The following is a 24,492-nucleotide window of genomic DNA, read 5'->3' as shown; positions in this document are numbered from 1 at the left end:
AAAGCAGCTTGAAATAACTCACATGCCAGGACCCATTCTCTTATATGGCAACCACGCTTATCCACAACTTCTTCATCCATGAGGTAATGATCGTTGACGTGGAAGCCAATGTAACAAAAGCTTATATGTCACATGAGAAATTTAAGGAGTGACCATCATGGCGTTATGGGGAAATACCACGTTTCCTTCATGAAACGAAAAGAGCACTACGTACTTCCCAAAGGGGTGTGACAGGGAGTAGAATGAAAAGCCAGTGCCACCAGCCTGTTTTTTCTCTCTTCCTCTCACCTCCAGCCCTCAGCTACAGAAATCAATCCTGCCTGGGCACTTTCTATCTGAATAAACAAGTCTTTTTTTTTTTTTTTTTCCCCAGCCAGTGTGATTTTTCCCAATTGTTATTTTAATTATTATGTTTCCTTCTACTGGTTCCTTTCTCTTCTTTGTAGGGTCCATATTCTCCCCATTTTACAATTCATGATGCTGTGCCCCAAATCTCTTAGCTCTCTCCTCATGATTTGATTCTCTATGTGTTTTCGCTGTTTTGCATGTGGCTTCCACTTGACCCTCCAGGCTGATCTCCACGGTGACTAATCTCTCCTTAATTCATCCACTCCATTTCTAAATTTTAAATTTATCAGATTTTTAACTTTCAGGAAGTCTTTATAAAGCTATCGTAGAAGCTTGAGTCTTTTAGAAAGCATTTTGTTGTGGTCATTCTTATAGCCAACTATCTCCTCTAACAGTTCTACCATCATGCTAGAAGCTTTCCTATTCTACCTCTCCTCTCTCCTTAATTTTCTCTTCCCTCTCCCTTCCTCTTCAGTTTCTTTTCCCTTCCTTTCCCTTCTCTTCCCTTCCCTTTCCTCTCTTTTCCTCTCCTCTCACTCTCTCTCTGTCTCTCTTTCCTTCCTCTCCCTCCACTCTCTCCCTCTCTCTTCCCCCCATTCTCTCTCCCCTCTCACTTCTTCTCTCCCTCTTCCGGCTTGTTTTAACTCAAAGACACTGCTGGGTCCCCTTAGATTGTGATGATTTCCTCTGTATACGCATGAGTCTATTTATATACCAAGCTACTATGGTACCTGGGAGTGATGGAAAACCACAAGAGCCAGGAAGTACTGCTGTTCACAGAGATGTAAGAAATGGAAACTCTTCAGTCCCCTCTGGAAACATCAGGCAGAAGCTGGACCGGGGCTCTCTTAGGCAGAGGGAGGATCCTTGTGCCCCTCTGAAGCCTTTACAATCAGCAGATCCACCTGGAATGACATGCACAGGACAGCAAGGCTTTTCTTCTTGGGGATGCACAGATCTCGAGGCCCAATCTCTCTTCGGGAAGAAGAGTTCAGCTTCTCAGCCCAGATCAACTTCCAGGAAAAGACTGAGAAGCATCCTAAACTTCCAGCCCATGTCAGGGTCGAGGATTTCATGCACATCTTCTAGTACAAGCACTTGTTTCTCTATGAAAAAATGGCCAGCAGTTGGATTAGAGTTGAAAGTGAATGTTAGGGCAACAGGGAGGCACCAGGCCACCACAGCATCAGAATTCTGATAACTGTGAGGCAGATGGAAAAGATAAAAACAAAGGAGACAAACAAGATCAATGGAAACAGCCAGTATTACTTGCTTTAGCCTTATCACTTTCCACAAAAGATTTAATATGACTTACGGCAGAACCCATGCAATAAACCAGCAAAATGTAAACAGAGATGAAAAATAAGAACCAAGCAAAACATAACTTAGAAGAGGATATCTAGACAAGAAAAGAAAGAAATAAAATAAGTAACTTTTATCTGAGTCCAATTAATGGCCAGACTATCCAGGAGGTTGCCTGGGATGCTGATTTCTAATGGATTCTAGAGCATCACTGGGATTAATTCACACAGTGTAATTGGTCTCACTCCCATTAAAGTAGAGAGAATCAAATCAAAACTAAAAACACCCTTTACCACATTACTTTATCTTTTGAGTAATTTATCCCTACCCTTCTATAATTTCAGTAAGTCTGATGTCAGCAAAGTGAGCCAACTTTCTAAAACCAAATAAAGTCAGACATAGGTCTGCTTCTGGGGAATGAATAATTTAGCTAATGAAATGGGAAACCTGAACGACATCTTCTAAGAAACTGTCCTGAACTCTACACTTCTATAATGTCTATAAGTTAGAAAATTATGAGAGAGATCAAAGGATTAAAAAGCAGATAAAATAGCAAAGAGTGTGACAAATATTTTGGTTGGTATTAATGAATGAATACATGTCTCTGTCCATACAACTTCCTAGAAAACGTTTATCTTACCACCTCCACTACATAAAAGTTTCAAAATATATTTTTAAAGTTTCCATCTGGAAAGGCATCAAGGGATCGAGCCTGCCTCTCCCTCTTCCCTGTTGTGCAGTCCACGCAGTAATATGCTTTGTCGAGTACTTTTTCTGACCCTGTTCTGCCTTGTACAGAAGCCAGAATCTTGACTACAATAACCAGAGTATGATCTACCTAGTTCAAGCACCTGTCTATGGAAATATGTAGGATGACTTTTATATTCATATCACTTGAAGAATAACTGTGGTTTCTTTGAGGACTACTAAACCGAAGAAACCATCTATATTCAGATACACTTACGCTGAACATGAACATACACAACTTTCTTTAAATAACTCAACAGTGTCATCCTTGAGGCTAACCAAACTTCCTTCTTAGTCATGAATTATCAGGAATTACTCTTCCTTACCCAACCCACCAAGAGAAATTCTGTTTTGGTCCGATTTGGATTTATCTTCTTGAAAATTCTGGTGGTAACCTTGTTATTTGAGCCTGTAATACTTTGACCATATTATTCTGAGACACCACAAAGGTACAAGGTTCATGGAAATGACCAAATCTATAATAATTGCTTTTGTTGGATGATGACTTCCCCTCATAGGCTGTGTATTCAGTGCCATTTTTTTTTTCCTCCAAACTCAGCTCTAAGCTCTGTATCTCTTTTTACTATTGTGATTATCCTTCCACACTTCTGCTCTCTACCCAGATGTGGAACCAAGAACATATTTAGTAGGAAGAGACACATCCCTGTTGGGGTCCAAGCAGGAAACAGCTAACCCCAAGGTAGTTGGCACAGAACACGTGCCGTACCACTACCTGGAAAACATATTTAAGAAGCCCCCCCACCCCCTTGCCACAGTGTCTCAGAGTTGTTAAATAACTGAATACCTCAAATCGTATGGGCTGCATTCTAATCCTCGGGTATTAATGTTATTTCATATTTATAGAATAATATCTAAAGTGCTTTCTCACAGGCTTCCTCAACTGATGGCTGCTGACACAACCCTGGGAAGCAGGTAAATAAGACCTAATTACACTCATTTTATAGCTGAGGAAGCTTAGAGTCTTAAATCTATAAGTCAGGACAAAAACCCACTGTCCATAAAGCCAGACAGATATATGTTGTAATTCCAGAGCACTCACTCACAGAAGTTCTCCATCTTTCCATTCATCACAGCTTCCTCCACACTTGCAAACCAGTTGTGAAGATGAAGTGAGACACTGTATAAAGAAAAAATACTGGTAGGATCCTGGCATTTTACTACTGAATGCTCATTAAATGACATTTCTCTCCCCCTTCCCTTCCCTCAGAGTTGTGGGTCTGACCATCCAGCCAATAAATGGCAGAGTTCAGAAGACAACCTAGCTTCTGATTCTTGACCAAGCAGAAAAGTATTAGCTCAGGGGCCACGATTCCCTTCTATACCCACACTTTAGAGCTTGTCCATACCATGAGAAAATGGCTGCCACAGAAAGACAGGGGGCAGATCCACATTCTGTGCACCCTGCCACTTAACACAATTTGGAAGCTCCTTCTTTAAGAAAAGAATTCAAAATTGAGAATATAAGATTAAGTGTAACAGGACTATTTAGTTAGAATAAAAGAAGTCACAGCAAATTATAAAATTTTTAAAGCTGACTAAAAACAAAAACATTCCAGGGGCACCTGTGTGGCTCAGTCAGTGAAGCGTCCAGCTCTTGATTTTGGCTCAGGTCATGATCTCAGGGTTGTGAGATCAAGCCCTGCATCAGGCTCTGTGCTCAGCTCAGAGTCTGCTGGAAATTTTCTCTCTCCCTCTCCCTCTCCCCTTCCCCCTCTCATGCTCTAAATAAATAAATAAAATCTTAAAAAAATTAAAATATTACAAAACCCTGAAAAATAATATATTTATTATCTCCTTCCAGGAATATCTCTCTATACTACATTTTCCTAATTTTTTTTTGCTGCATTCTTTTTGATTACCTCTTCATGCAACAATTTTGAAACATTACTTAAATACAGAGACTAGCAGAATAAGTCAGTCTTTCTTTGAGCATAGTCAATTGTTTTACTTTATGGGAGACAATTTTATCTGGAACTGCCAAACTTTACTAAGGTAAGACATTCCATCTGATGTGCTGGAATGTGCAAAATGTGCAACTCTGCAGTTAATCCTACTGCTTTCGGTTTATGCTCTATAAACATAGGAATTTCTACAAATTCTATTTCATATAATTCTCATCAAAGGAAAAAAAAAAAAAAGATGACGTGTTACTGACTAGAAAGAACAGCTTTAGTTAGGTGTCAGTGTGAACCTCCATTTACAATTTTCCACATCTGAAGGGCAGTTGAGAGAATTTTCCAGAGTAGTTTCAGTCTCCATATATTCCAAGGTTTGTTTTACCCCTTTTCCTACATGTTTCTGTAAGCTGGCTTATGGCATACTACTGTGCTTTTAAGTCAAGATGCCAGACACATCACACAGTGGGCATGGTTTAGTTAGCTTATGTGTATGCCAGGGTGATGAGCAATCACGCAGGTATATTCTCAGATGACAGCAAACTATGCAAAGTAGCTCATAAATTCCCCTCATCAGATCCCCCCAAAAAATGCATTCTCTGACCCCACACAGCAGGAGAGAATTCTGGAGGGGGACCAAGTAGTCTTAACTGATTGCTGTTAAAGCACCTTATGTTTTTCAAATTTTACAAAACATACGACCATTAGAACTCATTGCTAGGGCCGCCTGGGGGACGCAGTGGCTTAAGAGTCCAACTCTTGGTTTTCGCTCAGGTCGTGATCTTATGGTCATGCGTTCGAGCCCCACATCAGGCTCCATGCTTAGCCCTGCTCAAGATTCTCTCCCTCTGCCCTTCCACTCATGCTTTCTCTCTCTCTCTTGCTCTCTCTCTGAAAGAAATTAATAAATCTAAAGAAAGAAAGAGAGAGGGAAGGAGGGAGGGAGGAAGGAAGGAAGGAAGGAAGAGAGAAAAGAAAAAGAACTCATTTCTAGGGCCCCAGAAAGCTAGTGTAGCGGAGAGAGGCATGTTAGCTTTACTGCAGGGAAATCCACTCCTGGAGGGACCCATTCCAAAGCATGTTCAGGGAGCCAACTTAATGAGACGTCTCAGTTTCTGATTATAGGGGGAAAACATTTCTAGGACCTCTGGCAATTTAAAAGGATACGTTAACTCCCCGCAAAGACTCCCTTTACCCCACTTTCAATTAATGTATTTTCTTTGACCACTCTTGCTGTTTTGAAAACTTGAGGAGTATCTAAGCAAAGAAAAGCAAAGGACTGCTAGCTGGGAAGAAAGAATGTCTAGGTATTGGTTGCTCACTCCAAGACATTTGACACTTGAGAATATTTTGTAACATTTTACCTATAACCGCCACCTTGATCTGCCTCTGTTGTATTACCATTTCAGATTCACTTTAACCCTGAAAACTCCAAGCTGAAAAGCTTCCGGGCAACTAACCACGGGTGGTTTCTGTGTGCTGGCTTGTTTTTTTATCACCACGGATCTTTGAACAGTCACTGAGCTAATTCGATTTTCAGGACCATTAATCTGGAACTTCCAATCAAAGGAGAGACGATGCACCTCCTGGATAGGTTTGCAGAGCAACAGCAACTGTGGCGACAGCATCTTAAAACACCCTGGGCTGCCTCCAGATCAGAGTGTGTGCCCTTTCCCTGAGCCCCGACCTACACAAGGATGGCTGCTGGAATGCCCCAGAGAAGGGGAGGGAGGCAACAGATGCTTCTGCTTGGCATTTTTTCACTGTTTGTCATCAATACAAACAAGCCTGGCCTTCCGGCACAGTGAAATGGACAGCACTTGGCTTTGGAAATCCCATGGCTTCCACTCTGAGTCTTTGGTTTTGACCGCTTGGCTTCCCTTAGTGTCCAGAATTCTCTTTCTTTACTGCCTTTCTCCCCTCTAGTAGCCTGGTTTTCAGGAAGATCGCTGATCTAAAACAAAAGCAAAATGCCCACACTCAGCCATCTCAGGTGCAAATGGGCACACCTTAGTGTCCCACGGACAGCACTGATCAACCCTGATGCCCATTAAAGTTACCTAGGGGCTTTAACAAACACTGGTACTTGGGCTCTAACCCAGACTAATAAGAGCAGACACTCTGGGGTCAGGTCTAAGCATGCGATGTTTTTATAGCACCTCCCTAGGTGAATCTATATGGTTATTTTGTGTTCAGAGGGAAAGGAAACATAAGAGGAAATCTGAAGCTCCATTTGTGAAATTTCAGGCACCAGAAAACAAGGGAAGTATTTTAGGGAGCAGATGGCAGAGGGCTTTTCCAGCACTCTTAAAATCCCTTCAGTAGTCGATTTACTTCCCCCATTCCTAGATAGAGCCTGCTATAAAAATGCTGTACCTATAGCAACCAAATGAGAATTAAACCGACCCACTGAAGTGCCAATATCTGATAACAATCCAGTCCCACAACATCTGTAAAAAGTTGCTCTTCTATTTCAACTATGGATTTTACCAGCTATGTTGTGCACATCACAAATACTGACACCAGATGTCATTCTAAAACAGAAACGTTTCTTTCTCGGCCAATGTTGTTTGTTAACAAACACTACGTGAGCACCTGCTGTGGAGACATGCACAGGAAGCGATTAGGAGATTAGGAAGTATTGGCAGAAATAATCCCTCTTTAGCTATAAAATCCTATGATTCCGAGCTAAATCTCTTCTCTGAATGTTGAACACTTTAGAACGATCTCTTATGAGATGGAATTCTGGAGGCATCAAAGACCAAATTATCTATCCAAATTGTCTCCTTTCTGATCTGTCTGAAATTCCCATTTCTTCTCATTCAGTCAATGTAAGTTTCACAGAACTAGTTTGGAAGAGGGGGACTCCACTGTAGGACCTACTGATCCCTTGGCATATATCTGAAACAAATCTCTCAAGATTTCAAACCCTGAACCAGAATATTCTGTAGGGGAAAAAAGGGACCAGGACAGCCCAAGACTCCACGAGATGTGTGAACACTGCAGGCCTGGAAAGGACACAGACTCTCTAAAGAGCAGAGCAGAGCTTCAAGCACATGGTCCCAAGGAGGATAGGAAACTGAGGTCAGAAGCATATCACACCACAGTCTCCACCTACTTCCCAAGTGTCACCTCGAGAAGGCTGAGCCTCTGTGTATTCAGGACAACCTGTCACCGTTTGAACTTTTCTGCCTCTATGACCTTCACTTTACTTGACTTTTTTCCACTAGTTTCTATATGGCTTCATACAACCTGACTCCTGCTTCTGCCTGCTCCTAGTTTCTACCTAATTCTACTTTTCACCAGCTGTCTCCACCACTATCTCTCCTCATATATATAGATTAGGATGATATCCTTTAAAGTTTTTATTTATTTATTTGTCAAAGAGAGAGAGAGAGAGAGAGAGAGAGAGAGCAGGGGGAGCAGCAGGCAGAGGAAGAAGCAGGCTTCCCATTGAGCAGGGAGTCCAACATGGAACTCGATCCCAGGACCCTGGGATCAGACCTAAACCGAAGGCAAATGCTTAATGGACTGAGTCACCCACATGCCCAAGATGATGTCCTTTTAAAAGCAAGTTGAAAAGTGAAGCATGGGTTATTGGGAAGCAGAGGAGAGGTAAGATAGGTGCTGGTCACAGGAACTAAAACACTGCATATTTAATAATACATAGTAATGTCAGCACTGATCAGTAAATGTTCCCACTTTTAGGAATGTGCTCATCCCTACCCACTTTTCCCTCAATTCTTGTAGTACTCTCTCTCTAGAAAGAGAATATTTAGAGCACATGTGAAAAACTCACAAAACCACCAGTCCAAATGGAAAAGATCTGGGTATGAGCTTTCCCGCTAGTTAGTGGGCAAGACCTGAGTCCAAATTAATACTATATACTGTTTTTATGCAGAAATTCTGAAGTTAACATGATCTGTAAGAATTATGGGATACAAATACAATGTATTTTTATGACGTTGTTTTTGCCTGCTATCTCCTTTAAGAAAAAATAGCATTTTTAGACCAACTGCCTTTATATAATATCATTAGAACCACACACTAAGAAAATTTATGTTCTGAAATATTCTGTACTTCAAGCCAAAAACATTAACTTATGCTTGCTTTCATTCACTACTTATAACCCATATAAAATAAAGTTACTTTGGATACATTGCAAAGTAGGTCTAGATTGGTAAAACAAGCTGAATTCGGAAGTTCCCAATCAGTGGCAAATGATACTGAGAGAAGTTCTAATGAATGGCCAGTATGTCCTAAATATTAGGAAGACATAAATAAATATATCTCAAATGAATCAGACCCAAATTACTGGCTCTAATTTTCAAATTTAATTATAAATATAGACAATTTTGTGACAATGTAATTGAGATTTACAGTTGCCCTAGGTTCAAAAAATTTTGCCATAAAAATCTTAGCATTTTTTGCAGCAATAGCTTGCTTGCTAAATACAATGACAGTAATTAACTAAAAAAGAGTATGTTTTTGAGGGGAAGCGTGGTGTGAATTTTCTTTTTTGATGGTATTTGAATTAGCCAAGGAAGAATAATAAATTGAACAAAAAGAACTGTATTAATAAAATGAATGTGGCAAAACTAGAGTAGAAATATTATTAGAACCAATTTATAATTGCATGAAAATCACTGATAATTGCCTGTTATATCTCCCAGGTATTCAATGTTAGCAGAAATTGCAATGCCTATGTATCTCTACTAGTGGATTTCAGTCATAAGAATGTAATCAAGACATTTGGACAGTTACATCTTTATTGCCTTCTGTCACTTCATTTACACAATTGAATCTTCTACCTAAGTAGAAGATATCCCCAAATCGAATAATGTCTATAATGAATACTCTTCCTTCTACTTAGTTCTACCTCTCCAAGTGACCTTAAAAAAAAACTACATTCACCACATCTATATCTCTGCAGTAAATACCCAGCAGTGCAATTGCAGAGTCATAGACGAATGGATAAAGATATGGTCCATATATACAATGGAGTATTTTGCCTCCATCAGAAAAGATGAATACCGAACTTTTGTATCAACATGGATGGGACTGGAAGAGATTATGCTCAGTGAAATAAGTCAAGCAGAGAGAGCCAATTATCATATGGTTTCACTTACTTGTGGTGCATAAGAAATAACACGGAGGACATTAGGAGAAGGAAAGGAAAAGTGAATTGGGGGAAATCGGAGGGGGAGATGAAGCATGAGAGACTCTGGACTCTGAGAAACAAACTGAGGCTTTTGGAGGGGAGGGAGGTGGGGGGTTGGGTGAGCCTGATGGTGGGTATTAAGGAGGGCATGTATTTCCTGGAGCACTGGGTGTGGTGCATAAACAATGACTCTTGGAACACTGAAAAAATTAAATTAAATTTAAAAATAAAAAATAAACAAAAAATTTTTAAAAAATCTTCATTCAGTAGTTAATAAATATCAGAGCCTTCCATAGTTTCCTATTGTATGTTGGCTCTACTCAGACTTCTGAGTTTGGGAGACACTATAAACAGAATAAAAGATAAAGAAGATTAGGAAAGAATACATCTATTGCCTTTAATGTGACCATCTTTATAGCTGCCTAGATGCCTGAAACACCAAAAAGATGACTATTTATTCATTCATTCATTTAACACATATACATTAAACGTTTACTCCATGCCAGACACTATTTTTGGCACTAAAGATACAGGATGAAGAAAATGAGCAAAATTCCCTGCCTTCCTAGAGCTTACATCCTCATGGAAATAGACTAAAAAAGAAAATAACATACTAAAATAATTAAATATTAATTGTTAAATGAATGCTATGGAGAAAGACAAAATAAGCAAAGAAAATATCATGTTGGCAAATAAAGTTTCCAATTTTACACAGACTGTCTAGGGTAGACCTTCTTGAGAAGGTAACATCTGAGTAAGGATCTGAAGGAGGGGAGGGACGTGAGCCATGCAGGGAACTGGAGGAAAAGGGAAGAGCAAGTTCAAGGCTCCTGAGGTAGAAGCATGCCTAGGGTGTTCAAGGAACAGCAAAGAGGACAGGGATACCAGACGGAAGAGACCAGTAGATAACATGAAGGTAGATCAGGTGGCATAAAATCAGAAAGGATGGATTTAGTAGGGCCTATGAAGGGATTACAATGCTTTTCCACTTTGACTCTGTGTAAGATGAGAAGCCATTAGATACTGTAAACAGAGAAGTGGGATAATTAGATCAATGTTTTAAAAGGAATCACTTCAGTTGTTCAGCTGAGATGAGACTGCATGGAGCAAGAATGGAAGAAGGAGACCAACTAGAAGGAAGCTTAGCCTGCATTTCCCCAAAAGCAATGTTTGACACAATGGCTGCCCACAGATAGCTTATTTTGTAAAGTGACCCCAAAGGAAAGAACTGGGCCCCTGAGAAGAATAAAACAGGGAACCAGAACCAGTGAATGTCTTTACAAAGCTAGCTGCTGTGAGCAAGTGGGATTCCATGCAGGGAAGCCTCAAAGCTGATACTCAGAACTGTCCACCCAAAAGATGGAAGAGGGCATTTTTTTCCCACCATTTTTCTCATTCCCTATTGGTCAGGTGTCGTCCCATGGAGACGTAATTCTCTTTAACTTCCAGATCTGAAAATGGAAAGCAAAAGAATGAGGAAGTTCCCATGGATATCACACTTAGGAGAGGCAAAGAAGCTCTGGAGGAAATCAAGAGATGAGAAAGCTAGAGATAATTTGAGGGGAGCTACCACTAGATCACACTTAACAAGCAGCCAGGTGTGGAAGCAATGGCTGGAGTAAGAACTTAGGTTGAGAGGCTATGAGGTAGAGCACAGGACTTTTTCCCACACAGAGAACTTCTGCAATAATCTACAATGGCAGTTTGAACAAGAGTGGTGACAGTGGAGGGGTGAGAATCTGTCAGGTTAGAGTACATTTTTCAAGGTAGGGCCAAAACCATTTTCTGACCAACTTAATGAGAAGTGTGAGGAAAAGAGAGTTTTGTGGGGTTTCTGTTAACGGAGTAGGAGGAAACTGCAAAACACTGAAACTTGGGAGAAACATTGGGATCTTTGGCTTTGGATATGTTACATTTGATCTTCCTATCAGACAAAGTAGAAATCTTGACATATGACTCTGGAATTAAAGCACAGGGGAGAGATCCAAGCTGGAGCTATAAATTTTGAGGGTCCCAGCACATTCTCAGTATTTGAAATCATAAAATTGATGAAGATCACCAAGGACATGAATATAGACAGACAGAGACAGAGACAGAGAGAGAGAAGAGTTTCGAAACTGAGATGGGGAGCACTCTATCATTAAGACATGATATAGAGGGAAAGAAACCAGCAAAAGAGATTGAGAAGGGAGCAATTACTGGTACAGGAGGAATCCCAGGAGACACTGTGCTAGAAGCCAAGTTGAGAAAGTATGTCAAGAAAGAATGAGGGATTAAGCTTATCAAATGCTGCTGACAGGCCAATGGACCCCTAAATTTAGCAGTGAAATGTCATTGATGACCATGACATGAAGTACCTGGGCCCAAAGACTGTTTGGTTTGAATTCAAAAGACACAGAGGAAGATTTAGAGTTTGTGTATCTGGAAAATCCTTTCAAAATGTTTTGTTGCAAGAGGAACAGGAAGTCAGAGGGTAAAGTGGGCAAGTTATTCGTTAGATGGAAGAAATAATGACATTTGTATGTGGATGGGAATAATCTACTTGAGTGGGAAAGTGACGGTCTAGAAGACAGAGAGGATAATTGCTCAAGCATTGTCCTTGTCCTTGTCCTTGAGCATTGAGTGGGAGGGGACTGAGTCTAACACACTGGCAGAGGAGTGGGTCTCACTTAGCTCGCAAAGCTCAATTGCACCAATGGGAAGAGAGGTAAAATCTGTGGGTAAAAGGCTAGTCCTAGGAGCTTGCTGACGTTCTTTCCCAGTTCCATTAATTTGAACAGTGACGTAAAAAGCCAAGCATGGGGTCAGGAAAGGAGATGCTGGAGCTTTGAGGAAAGAAGAGAATGTATATATATTTGACATTAAGGAAAATGAGACGTGAAGAGTAATTGCCAGGTGTTTTAGTCCACTTGGATGGCTAAAAGAGAATATGGTGGCTTATGAACAACGGAAATTTATTTCTCATTATCCTGAAGACTAGAAAATCCAAAGCAAGATGTCAGCAGATTCAGTGTCTGGTGAGGTTTACTTCCTGGTTCACAGACAGCATCTTTTCGCTGTGTCTTCCCATGGTAAAAGTGGTGAGAGAGCTCTGTGGGGTCTCTTTTATAACGGCGCTAATCTCATTCATGAGAGCTTCACCCTTATGACCTAATCACCTCCTAAATATCCCCCTTCCTGAATACCATTACACTGAGAGTCGCATTTAAACATAGGAATTTGGGGAGGGACATAAACATACATTCTATGGTATCAAGTAGCACTGAGGGACGATTAGAGGTTCAGGGTCATGAGTTTAAAATGATCCCAGCCCTCGTGGTGTCATTTTCTTCAGCAAGACCCAGGTCTTCAGGTAAGGACACAGCAGAAGCAGAGTTGGATTCAACCAGGGCTAGGGCTTAGTCAGTGACTCCAAAGACTATAAAAGAGTCAAGGAATTAGGAGTGTGTGCAAAAGAATGACTTTAGTAATTACCACGGAATTGGGCTGATATGGAAGGACACAAGGACATGAAATGTGAAAGAGTGAAAAGTGTTAGATCAATCATTGCAAGATCAACTCCAGCTCTACTGCCCTATAGTGATTACAGCGACTATCTCCAAATCTAGGACCATTGTTTAGAATCTTGGGCTCCAGGAGCACTTTTTTAATTTTTAATTTTGAAATAATTATTGACTCACAGAAAGTTACAAAAGTAATCGTGCATACCCTTCACCTGTGTACCCTTCCACCAATGGTAACATCGTTTATCACTGTCATAAAATACCCATGAGCATTCTCAGGATATTGGGTGCCTTGCAATCAGATTAAATTCAATGAAAGAGTGCACAAAAAAGAAGCAGCTCTCACTCAGTTGTCTTCATATACTTGCTCTCTCTTTCATTTGCATCCAGTGCATAGCCTTTGAGCCAGGTGAACAGACCTGGGTCCAGACACACTTGGGTTCAAATCCAAGCTCCCCTTTTCATTGACTTTGGCATCCTAAGCTAGTTATATTGTGGTGTAGGGCTGATAAGTAAACCTCAGTATCACGTGCTCCTTTTAAAATTTACATATCTTGGGCGCCTGGGTGGCTCAGTGGGTTAAGCCGCTGCCTTCAGCTCAGGTCATGATCTCAGGGTCCTGGGATCGAGTCCCGCATCGGGCTCTCTGCTCAGCAGGGAGCCTGCTTCCTCCTCTCTCTCTTTCTGCCTGCCTCTCTGCCTACTTGTGATCTCTCTCTGTCAAATAAATAAATAAAATCTTAAAAAAAATAATGAATAAAATAAAATAAAATAAAATTTACATATCTGGTAAAATCACGAGAGCCTCCAACAGCCTAAACACAGGTTCCCCTCCCCATCTATTCCTGTACTAAGGTTGCCTAGCCTAAAGACCCTCCTTGCCAAAAAGACCAGCATGGTTCTTGATTATCCCTGAGTAGTAGTTTTCATTTCCCAATAAACCCTTGGAATTATTCAAATCAGCTAAGTTATACCCTCCCATAGGAACCAGGAGTCATTGCTGATTCTGTAAAGTCTATAAATCCCACAGCCCCCCAATTGTTTACTCTGCTCCTGAGCACAAATCTGTGTGGTCCTGCAGAGTGTGTGGTGTGCCCCTTCCCTCTGTGAACTACTCTTGACCTCAGCCATCCTTTGCTTTGTGTCCCACCACCCCAATAACTCTAGGGTGGCAATCCCTCCCTTTCCAACAGGGCGAAGAGGGGGTTATAATCAAACTTTCTAACAAAAATCTCTGAGAAATAATGAAACAATCATAGTTGTAAGGGAAGAACACAAATTGGAAACAGAAGTCCATGGAACTTCTTATGGAAAGAACCCAACTATAAACACACCCATATGTACACATGAAATCACCATGTTGATCAAGATATAGGACATATCCAACACGTAGTTGCAATTTTGATTTTCTTAAAGAATGTATTTATTTATTTGAGAGAGAGAGCAGGGGGAGGGGCAAAAAGAGAGGGAGAAGCAGACTCTCCACTAAGTGCAGAGCCCCATGTGGGACTCGATCCCAGGACCCCAGGATCATGACCTGAGTCAAAGTCAGATGCTTAACCAACTAAGTCACCCAGGTGCTCTGCAGTTTTGATTTCTGTTTCACCCAAGAGTGTTTTAAGATAGTGCCTTCTAATAGCAAATTTTCTTGTGTTTATATTTTAGTTTTTAATGTCTACTCTCGTGCTGCATGTTAAATACTGTGGCTTGTACCATTTTGGGAGTTTGGAATCTATTGAGTTGCTCTTGTTATATAATAATACATAGAAAAATATTATAAATGGTACTTAGTAGCTTGGAAGCAAAGATATATTCTGTCATAAATAGAATTCTTTATATCCTATGTGTGGTTGCATAGACTAGTGTACATATGTGTTTCTACAGGATTTTTTTTTGCATCCCCAATGGTCTTAATATGTTATATTTTTAATCAATTAGAAGTCCTTTTTCTCTTATAAAAATTAAAAAATATATCTTAGAAATAAAAAAAAATACACATCACCTCTCTCATCTTTTAATCTATAAAATGGGAATTCAAATACAACCCCTTGTCCCAAATCAAATAAACTATCTTACGCAGTCTCTGTATGAACAAATAAATACTCCCTTTCTCTCCCTGAAGATGATGCCTCAGTTGCAGAGTGCAAGGGCCACTTTCTTCACAGTGATTCCCTCACCTTTCTTAGAACTCTTTTGACAGTTATAATATTTACTACGCAAATGGTATGTACATTATCTTCTCATATGTATCCATTTTCCCTGCCACTTCCAAATCTATAAGAGCAAAGTGTGTGTGTTTGCTTTTCTATGCCTCAAAACACTTTATTCAGTTTTGCAATCACAGTAGATGCTCAATAAATTAAAATAAGAGCTAACATTGATTGTTTACTGCAAGTCAGGCCCTGAGCTAAGAGTCCTACAATAACCTTCACAAAGGATGAAACAGTGTTTTCCTTATCCAAACACAGTGGCTTAAAGCAACAATTATTATTATACTTTATGATTTCATGGGCCAGAAATCAAGGCAGAATTTAGCTGGGTGAAACTTCTACATGATGTAAATGAAAGTTGCTCAGTGGTATCTGGCTGACAGATGGGCAGGTCTGAAAGGCCCAAGATGGTCATACTTTCATGTCAAGCACCTTGGTGGAGAAGGATGGAAACCTGGGCTCATTTGAGACTGTTAACCATAGTACTTGGTGCACTGAGGATATCAAGACTTCTTACATGGATGTACAGAGCTCCAAGAGCAAGTGTTCCTATGAGCAAGATGGCAGCCACACAACCCTCATGAAGTCACATGGTGTCACCTCACTATTCTATTGCTCAAGCAGTCACAAGCCCACCCATTTCAAAAGCAGGGGACATAGACTCAACCAATCGATGGGAAGTATGCCATAGAATTTTTGGCTAGGTATTAAAGTCACTAAAGATATCATCCCCACTCTAAGAAAAGTAAATTTGGACTTAGAGAGAAATTGAGTAACTTGTCTTAGGTCATGCAGCAAGACAACAGTGTTAACACCTGAAGAGGATGTCCACCAACTGTACCCCCAAGTAGGTACCCTACCATATCAGAATTACATGTTCAATTAAGATACTTAATGTTGAAATATTTTAACACTCTTCAAAGGACCCATAGCATATAAAGACAGAGCTGCTTCTTATAGCCCATATATTCCTTAAACAGATACACGTCTCAGCATATAGTTTACAGTAGAGGGAAGATTTATCACTTTGCCAGAGCTAGCATATGCTTATGACACATTTATAGGAGTGATTGAAATGATTTGGAAAGATGGGTCTAAGCTGCGTCACAGCACCCAAGATTATGAGGCCTCCTAAAAAGAAGACTGATTTAGAGGCATTATGGCTAATGCGGCTGCAGTTGAAAATTGCTCGGAATTTGCATAGATGTGTCTTGAAAGCAAAAAGCTGCCATGGTCTGACTTCTCTGGAAACTGTTTAATTAGTATATTGAATATTAGTTCATTTAATGCATGCCCTTATGGTAAAGGGGTGTGTGTGTGTGTGTGTGTGCGCGCGCGCGCGTGCATGCAGGTGCACACATGCACACTCAAGTGTGTGTGTGCAAATGTGTGTGTGTGTGTGTGTGTGTGTGTGTGTGTTTTTCTGGCAGGAGGTGTGGATAGGGGCTGGTAGAGACCAGTATTAACACATAATTCTGAACACATTACTTTGTACAAAAATGACCCTATCTGTGGAGAATTCTGGCAACATTAGTGACTAGCAGAGCAGCAACAGGGCAGTGGGAAAAATAGAGAAGATGGTGGCACTGAGAATTAGTTTCTGACATGAAATCGACTAAAGCATTCAAGGGCATGGGAATAAGGCAGCGTGATGCAGTAATGAAGCAGGAGAGCTCCCGCAGCTGGGGCTGGAATCCCAGATCGGGCACGTCACACTGACTGCAATTTGAACCAACTGTGCAATGTCTCTGAGCCCCAGTTTCCTTACATGCAAAGCAGAGGGGATAACACGAGAGTAAAGCATTGCAGCCAAAATTATATAGACTGGAAGGACCGTGCCTAGAAATGGGTCTGGCACTTTGGAGACACTTAATAAATGCTTTCTGATGATGGTGATTATCAGGAGACTGCAATTCTTCGTCTCCTCTGATCAAGTTCCACGGATGGCAGAAACACTGCCATCAGATTCCCTTCGTTATGTGAAGGGCATGTTAGCACAGGGCTTAGCCTATATTAAGAACGCTGTAACTATTGTGATATATAATGAATACGGGCATGAATGAATAACGGGCAGAAATGGAGAAGAGCCAAAAATAATGGGGTTAGGGAAGGCTGTGGCAATATCTCCAAGTGGTTAAGACTACAGACTTTGAAGAGAGACACGCCTTGGAAGATCCACTATGTCCATCAATAGCTGTGGGCCCCTGGGAAGACCATAATACTCCCCTCCCGAGTTGTGCTGGTGGTTAAAGAAGTATTGTACGTTAAGTGCCCTGCACAGTGTATGCCCAAAGAACACACTCCAATACCCACTGCCACCCTTGTTACTACTGTTAATAATCTAGTAATGGACCCTTCCTTCCCCATTCCTTGGGTTTCTTCCTCGCTAGCTGTGAGTTCAATGCCTTTCTGCATACACCCAATTAAACAAGAATTTGTTGGCTTTCGTGTACATTGTGCAGATCTACCAATCTGGCTTTTTTCCTTCTCTGCTTTAAATGTTTTGGCTCTAGGTTCACGCTAGTTCTATTGATTGCTTTAATGTCACATCTAATGTTTCTTTAACTTAAGGAAGATGCTCAGCTTCACAGGAGATTGGATATAAAGCTTCACACTATAATTATCAAAGCATGAGACTTTCAGCCTATTTCACCTCTTCCCAGCAGTTGATAGGTATGCTTACTTGATTTAATTTTATTTTTTTGTTCTCTGTAATGGCTTACCTCTATTAATTATACACGAAGCACATTCCTCCCCAAACTAGTAAGCAGCTGCAGCATTTTGGTGTTTTCATCCCCGAATGTCCAACTCACGATTGATTTTGTAATTCGAAGAGATGGTTACACAGTCCTCTGAGCTCTGTAATGAAATGTGTTTGTTGTATTTTGTGTTCCACCGAAACCTGACTTTTTCCATTACCTTTCTTTTTAAATTGCAAAAGCAATGCATGCTCTGGTCTACACATTGATTACTGAACCAAAGGGAGGTGTTCTTTCATAGTATTATAATCCTTAAATGCACACTATTTTACGAGTTCCATTCAAATGCGACGTCTGATTCAATCAATACCGAGTCTCTTTTCCCTCTTAATGAAAATACTGCAGTACTATCTTAAAGGAATGTTGTAGAGAATCTTCTGTCTATGAATCTTCTGAAAATGAGTCCATGTACTCATTTTGGGAATGTACCCAAACGGGAAATGTACAAAGGAAACATACAAACAGCCAACCAACACAGGAAATAATGTTCATCTTACTATGTAAGGGAGAAAAGGATCTATGTATGTAGATCCTTCAACTGGGGCTCTCTAATCAGACTGACTGTACGCTGAGGGAGAGAAGATCATACAAATGTACTGAATATATATGTTACACGATATACAGGGTCTTCATAAAATAAAGACCCAAAGAAATGGTTAACCCTGAGTGCTTTTACACTATGTTTGATGGAAAAAGTCATGGAAAAATGTGATAGAACAAAGGGGTATGAGCCAAAGGTAATAAACTGGGCAAAACTTGAAAAGGCCAGCCATTTCCGATTCCTCTAGGTGTCCCACTCTCGGGCATCAGAGACCACAATGCTGCTCTTTTCTTTCTTCAGGTACGGGGAGCACACCTCTCACAACCGGGTCTAAGGACCTGCTCTGGGGAGGAAGGGGACACCGGAGAGTCCTTCCAGCACTGCCATTTTCTCAGATTCCTTCAGCTTGGAGTATCCAGCATGCCATGTTTGGGGATAGTGTGTCTGAACCCCAACACAGCCTATAGTCTTACAAATAAGAATATAACCTGCAGCTATCTAGTGCTTTCTGTATACAAGTTCTGTTCTAGAAGAACCAGAACTGACTCACTTAATTCACATAACCACCCTGTACAAAGACACCGCCTAGGTTCGAACACAGATCAACTAGAGACCGTCCTCTGTAGCCTAAAACACTGGGCTCAGAAGAAACGTACATAAAGCAACATAAAATACTAAATTTCACCTACCAGATTGACCAAAGATTTTTGCCTAAGTGATGACTCAAGGATGATAACAATGTCGTGAAACAAGCTTCCTTATAATGTGATATGAAAATACAGATTAGTACAGCCTTTCTCTAAGCTAGTTAAGCGCCCCAGTAAATTTATATCTTTTCATCCATGAATTATGCTTCTAGAAATCTATACTTCAGAAAATACTGGGATGAATTGAAAATTCTATGCTGGGGACTTCTGAGTCTGGCTGCTCAGATTGGGTTCTAGTTCCACTGACTGCCAGGAGTGTAGACTCGGAAGTTAGCCAAATTCTCTATGCCTGGTTCCCCTATTATAAAATGAACATCATCATATTACCCAGCTCTAAGCTCTGCTGGAAGGATTCATGTCCTTAATACATGTAAAGTGGTAAGAAAGACCTGCCACACAGTTGATGCTATATAAATAGTAGCCATTATATACACTGCAGAATGACTTATAATGGGAAAAATGGTGAACTCCTAAATGCCTTAAAATTTATACACTGCAAAATGACTTATAACAGGAAAAATGGTGAACTCCTAAATGCCCTAAAATTTATAAATAGTTACAAATACTGGCTCATGCTTAAATGTTACATTCTGTACAGTGAAATAGCACATAGCCATTTAAAATATTTCCAAGTATTTATTGAGAAAATAAGAAAATGCTTGTGAAATAGTACTATACACACACACACACACAAAAGGAAACAAAATTTTAAACAGGGCCAAATTTAAATTACATATATAAATATGTTTGTGTGTTGATATGCACAAAAAATGTTGATAAAAATGCACCCAGATTTTTAAATCCTGGAAGTTTTTGTGGTGTGACATAGCTATGTGCCACACCAGGCACAGAGCCTGATGCAAGGCTCCATCCTGAAATCATGACCTGAGAATCAAGAGCCACCCAGGTGCCCTATAAGTGTTCTTGATATTGCAAAATTAATGCTTATGATCAAAAGTTCATTTCTCTACCTCCAAGTTATAGAGAGAATTTACATAAACCTTTGAGCTAACCTCTCTAGGGCTGCCCACCACACACATCATTGCAGGACTGTGGGCAGGCATTTCGTTTCTTCCTGAAGGCACAAAGAATGGGTCATTACCTCTGAGTGAGGCAAGACAATCAGGCACTTTAGACAGAGCCAGTTTTTAGATTCCTCTGGTAATCTCTTCACTTTGAGAATGATTTCAGCATAAAACCCGAGTGAGAAAGAAAAAAAAAGAACACTCTTTCTTAGGGGCTTCTGGAAGCTGTGCTGGTTTGTGCTATAAACCGAAAGCGGAAACAAGAAAAACAATTTAATGACCAAAACTGCCAATGTATTAATAAGGAAAAACAGCCAATATGTTAATAGAACTTGAATTTAACTTTTTAAAAAAATGTGCTTTTAAAGATCTAACAAAACAGTACATTTGAAAGAAAGATGGCTGTGAAAGGCAGTGTCGTTCATTAAATATCCACTTTCTAATTCAGATTTCAGGATATTGCATGGAATTTTAATGTCTTAGAACACAATCACTTGAATTTGATAGTATTTCAGCTCTTATCACAAGAAGGACTGCCATTTCCTGTATGAAATACTATTCAGTTCTAAAATGTTCCCTTGAATTTCTTGCAGAAGATTTTCATTCCAACCTGGCCTCCTGCGTTTCATGCTATTACTAACAGCATTCTGTAAATATCTTTCAAAGTTTTATACGAAGGTGGCAGAATGCAAATCCTGAAAAGCAATACAAACCTGCAAAATGTAACTGGACTGTCAGGAAAAAAGAGTTGTTGGCAACATATACAGGAAATTCATTTTGCAATCAGCCTGGGTCTTATCAAGGTTCTGTTTGCTTTGCAAATACTGATGTAGTAGAAATCCGAGAGGTGATTCAAGTTGTTTACTAAGTAATCATCCAATGTTCTGGTGCTTAAGTATGTGGCATTAGTTAGAGTTCATAGAAAAGGAACTCCCACAACTCAACACACACACGCCTCTTTTATCTACAGATGATGAAAGAAGAAAACACTGCTTTCACTTATTTAATGTACCAATCAACCCAACCCAAAATAAACAGCAGGGCAATTGGTTTCTGTTTGTCTTTGGAATTTTTTTAGGAGCAGAGAGGCAAAGACATGAAAAATTTGATTCTCAGTCTTGCCCACCCAGATGGAGGGAAGACATTTGTGATTTACAAAACAAAAACAAAACAAGCAACCCTTGTTACAAACCCTGAACAGGTTTTGTAAGCAAAAAGAGGAGAAGTGAATATCTCCTCACCTAGAAATGTCCTTGAAGCTAGAATGGAAAAGAAAGGAACAACAGCCCAATTGGCCAGGGGGTTGGGAGCAAAGGGATCCTATGGGATCTCAAAAAATACATCTCTGTCCAGCCTCCAGTCACCAAATCTGTAGATGAAAAAATATGATTTGAAAAAAAAAAAAAACCAACTACTTATCAGTTTTTCTTTTAATAACAAAGATATACAAAGAAAACTAAAATTAACTATAATTCTTAACATTACTGTTGATCTCATATCCTGCCTCCAAGGATTTTCTCTATGCACAGACCCTTTTACAGATGATATGCTACCTCCATGTGCTAGACAGCCTCCAGGATTATGCCATAATTTTAGTTAAAATTTAATGCATTCATTTGCTAGTCAAAGGTGTGGCCTCTGGAATGAGACAAACCTGGATTAAAATCCAATAGCATGGAGCAAAGCACTTAAACTCTCCACAGTTTACTTTCTGCGATGATAAGTTGTATAAAATATCTTCTCAAGGATCAAGATTCCACGAGGATTTGGAGAAACAATGTACCTAAAGCCCTGAATACAAGATAGATACTAAGTTCTAAATTAACTGTAGTTATTTTTACTTTGTATGTGTTTTAAAATTAGCAATGTAAACAACTCAGGTGTTCCTTTATGCTAATCTTTGGAAACTGGACTCAGGCATTTCCGGTGTGTACCCTGACCAAAGATTGCTGACACACACTTCCTCGGCATTCCCAGGCTCACTGGTTGACTCAGCCTCAAATCAGCTGTCTATAAGGAAATAATCTAAAAACAACCCATCATTTTAAGTACAGATAGCTAACAAACGCGTTTTTATTTGCAGACGCCCTGTTTAGTAATGATGACCGCAGTGGGGCGGGGTGGGGGCGGGATCCTCACTCTACATCCTATTGGCCAGATACCCCCAGATCAATCACTTCACTTCGCCTGGTCTCAGTTTACCCAGCTGCACAGTAATAAGGAAAGCTTAGAACAGTGTCTAGAGGTACTAGGTAATTTGTAGTAATATCGGCATTCATCCAGAGCGGTGTGTGTGATATTTGTATCCAGAGAAACACTTATTATTTGAAGATTGTCTTTGTTCTGCCATAAGACTAAGAGCCAGTTGTACACAAATGATTTCCATATTTCCCCTCTGCCATCCATAGCTTTATCCATGAGGGCTCCTCTACCAGTCGCGAGGCATATGGTGGCAGCCATTCCAGAGATTCCAAAAAGAGGCACCAATACTATGAAGGAGAGGGGCATTTCTTCCTGGGAGTATCCGTTTATTAGCAGAGCCCTCTTTGTAAGAGCCCACACCAGGCTGCCCCTGAGATCCCACTAGCCAGGGTTAGGTTGCACACTTAGCTCTAAACTAGTCACTGACAGAAGGAATGACATCACCAAGAATGACCTGGACTAATAATGGCTCATCCCCCGAATACGGGAGAGTGAAAAACTTAAAATTGGGCGGGGGGGGGGGGGGTGGTGGTGAGGGATCTTCCAAGCAAAGGAATTAGGGGATGGGGGAAGGAGGCAAGAAGAATGGGTTTTATAGGTGATCCGTGAAATCGAACACCAAGTCCTTTCTCAGTAATTTTTACCATATATTAAGCACATATGTATCCCAGATACTTGTTTTGTGTGGATTATAACTCTCTTAACAATCCACCCCAGTATGGCCTCTGTCCCCATTGCTCTGGTGAATGCTCTTGTCCAGCGTCACTTTTCTATCCTCGTATTAACCCCTCAGCAGCAGCAAATACAGTTAACCTCTCGCTGGATGTATCAAAATGTTCTTGTGTCTTCCCTCTCCCAACTACTCCTCTTCCAACTCTCCCACTTGTCGGGGACCGCCTCCGGCCAGCAAAGTCCCCACCATTACAAGATGGCGCTTGGCTCACTGCCAGCAAAATACACTGCAAGTAAACAATGAACTTTCTGGTGAGGCCCCCCTAAAGGAGGACATAGTCATTGGCTGTTTCAAATTTAATCAGCATAGTAACAGGACTCTCATTGGCTCTCCCCATTGCTTGGCCCCTTATTGGTCACCCTGCCTCATATAAGCTGAGGAAGTTGATGAAATAAACGAGGGATGAAGCATTAAATAAACGAGATGAAGCATTAACACCGAACCAGGCTTCTTGTTGTCCTTGTGGGATTTAGCGAGAACGACAAATGGTGTCGAAACCCGGGAAATATTAAGAAAAATAGAAAAACCTTGCAAGGGAGAAGTCCGCAGGTAAGCGGGGTAGAACCATGACAAAGGTGGTGGGAAACTTGTACAAGTCCACAATAAGAAGCTGGGCGGCCTTAGAGCCGGGATTTAGCGGCGAGTATACGCGGAACAGCCATTAGGTTGGGATTCTAATTATGGGATCTGGACTGTCAAAGTCGAGGTTAGAGGGTTCCCTAAAGGACCTTCTAAAGGCCAATGGCACACTGTTAAATTTTTAAATTTTTTGACGCTCGATAAAAACGGTCAAGCAGCAGCTGAAAGACATTCAGCCCATATGGATTCTTCCCCCAAGCCCTTAGTTCTTTGGAAGGATATCCTTACGGGATAATGGAAAGGCCCAGATCCTGTATTAATCTGGAGCAGAGGTTCCATTTGTGTTTTCCCACAGGACGTGTGTGCAACCAGCTTCCCTCCCAGAGCCATTTCAAACATTCAGCAATATGTTCCAGTTCACCAAACAATGGGCTGGCACAGTTGGTCTTCTTGTCCTCCTTCTTATTGGCATTCTGCTTCTATTCAGAAAAGTTCGCCAGTGGACAACACAGCAGCAAGAGCAGAGCCGAGCTATACTACAAGCCCTTATGTCAATAGGGGCTGGGACATCTCCCCAGATGTGGCTAAGCATGCTAGATCGGTAGTCAAAGACGGGTAAGATCAGTAGAGAAACATACCAACCTAAGACAGGACAGAGATCATTGATATCTTGTGTCTGATGACGGGTAAGGATGTTTTCTGCTACTGACGACCTAAGAAAGGCACGATCTCTGCCATAAAACAAAAAAGGGGGAGATG

General features: G+C 40.7%; 1 protein-coding gene and 1 pseudogene across 1 annotated transcript in view; both read right to left on the bottom strand.

Annotated features, from left to right (window-relative positions):
- The window catches only part of GRXCR1 (glutaredoxin and cysteine rich domain containing 1), a 189,136-nt gene extending 170,863 nt beyond the window's left edge, over nucleotides 1–18,273 (bottom strand). The window contains exons 1-3 of the mRNA XM_045076953.1: nucleotides 17,911–18,273; nucleotides 3,462–3,535; nucleotides 1,080–1,253 (exon numbers count right to left, since the gene is read on the bottom strand). The gene's annotated coding sequence lies outside the window, so the exon portion shown is untranslated. The remainder of the gene's footprint in view (nucleotides 1–1,079; nucleotides 1,254–3,461; nucleotides 3,536–17,910) is intronic.
- LOC101681851 overlaps nucleotides 1–24,492 on the bottom strand; it is a 100,017-nt pseudogene that overhangs the window by 26,047 nt on the left and 49,478 nt on the right.

The sequence above is a fragment of the Mustela putorius genome, unplaced genomic scaffold, assembly GCF_011764305.1.
Source record: "Mustela putorius furo isolate JIRA1106 unplaced genomic scaffold, ASM1176430v1.1 tig00000083_pilon_pilon_pilon, whole genome shotgun sequence".
Lineage (NCBI taxonomy): Eukaryota > Metazoa > Chordata > Mammalia > Carnivora > Mustelidae > Mustela > Mustela putorius.
Note: the sequence above shows the minus strand (reverse complement) of the source record. Positions and strands in the feature narration are given on the sequence as shown.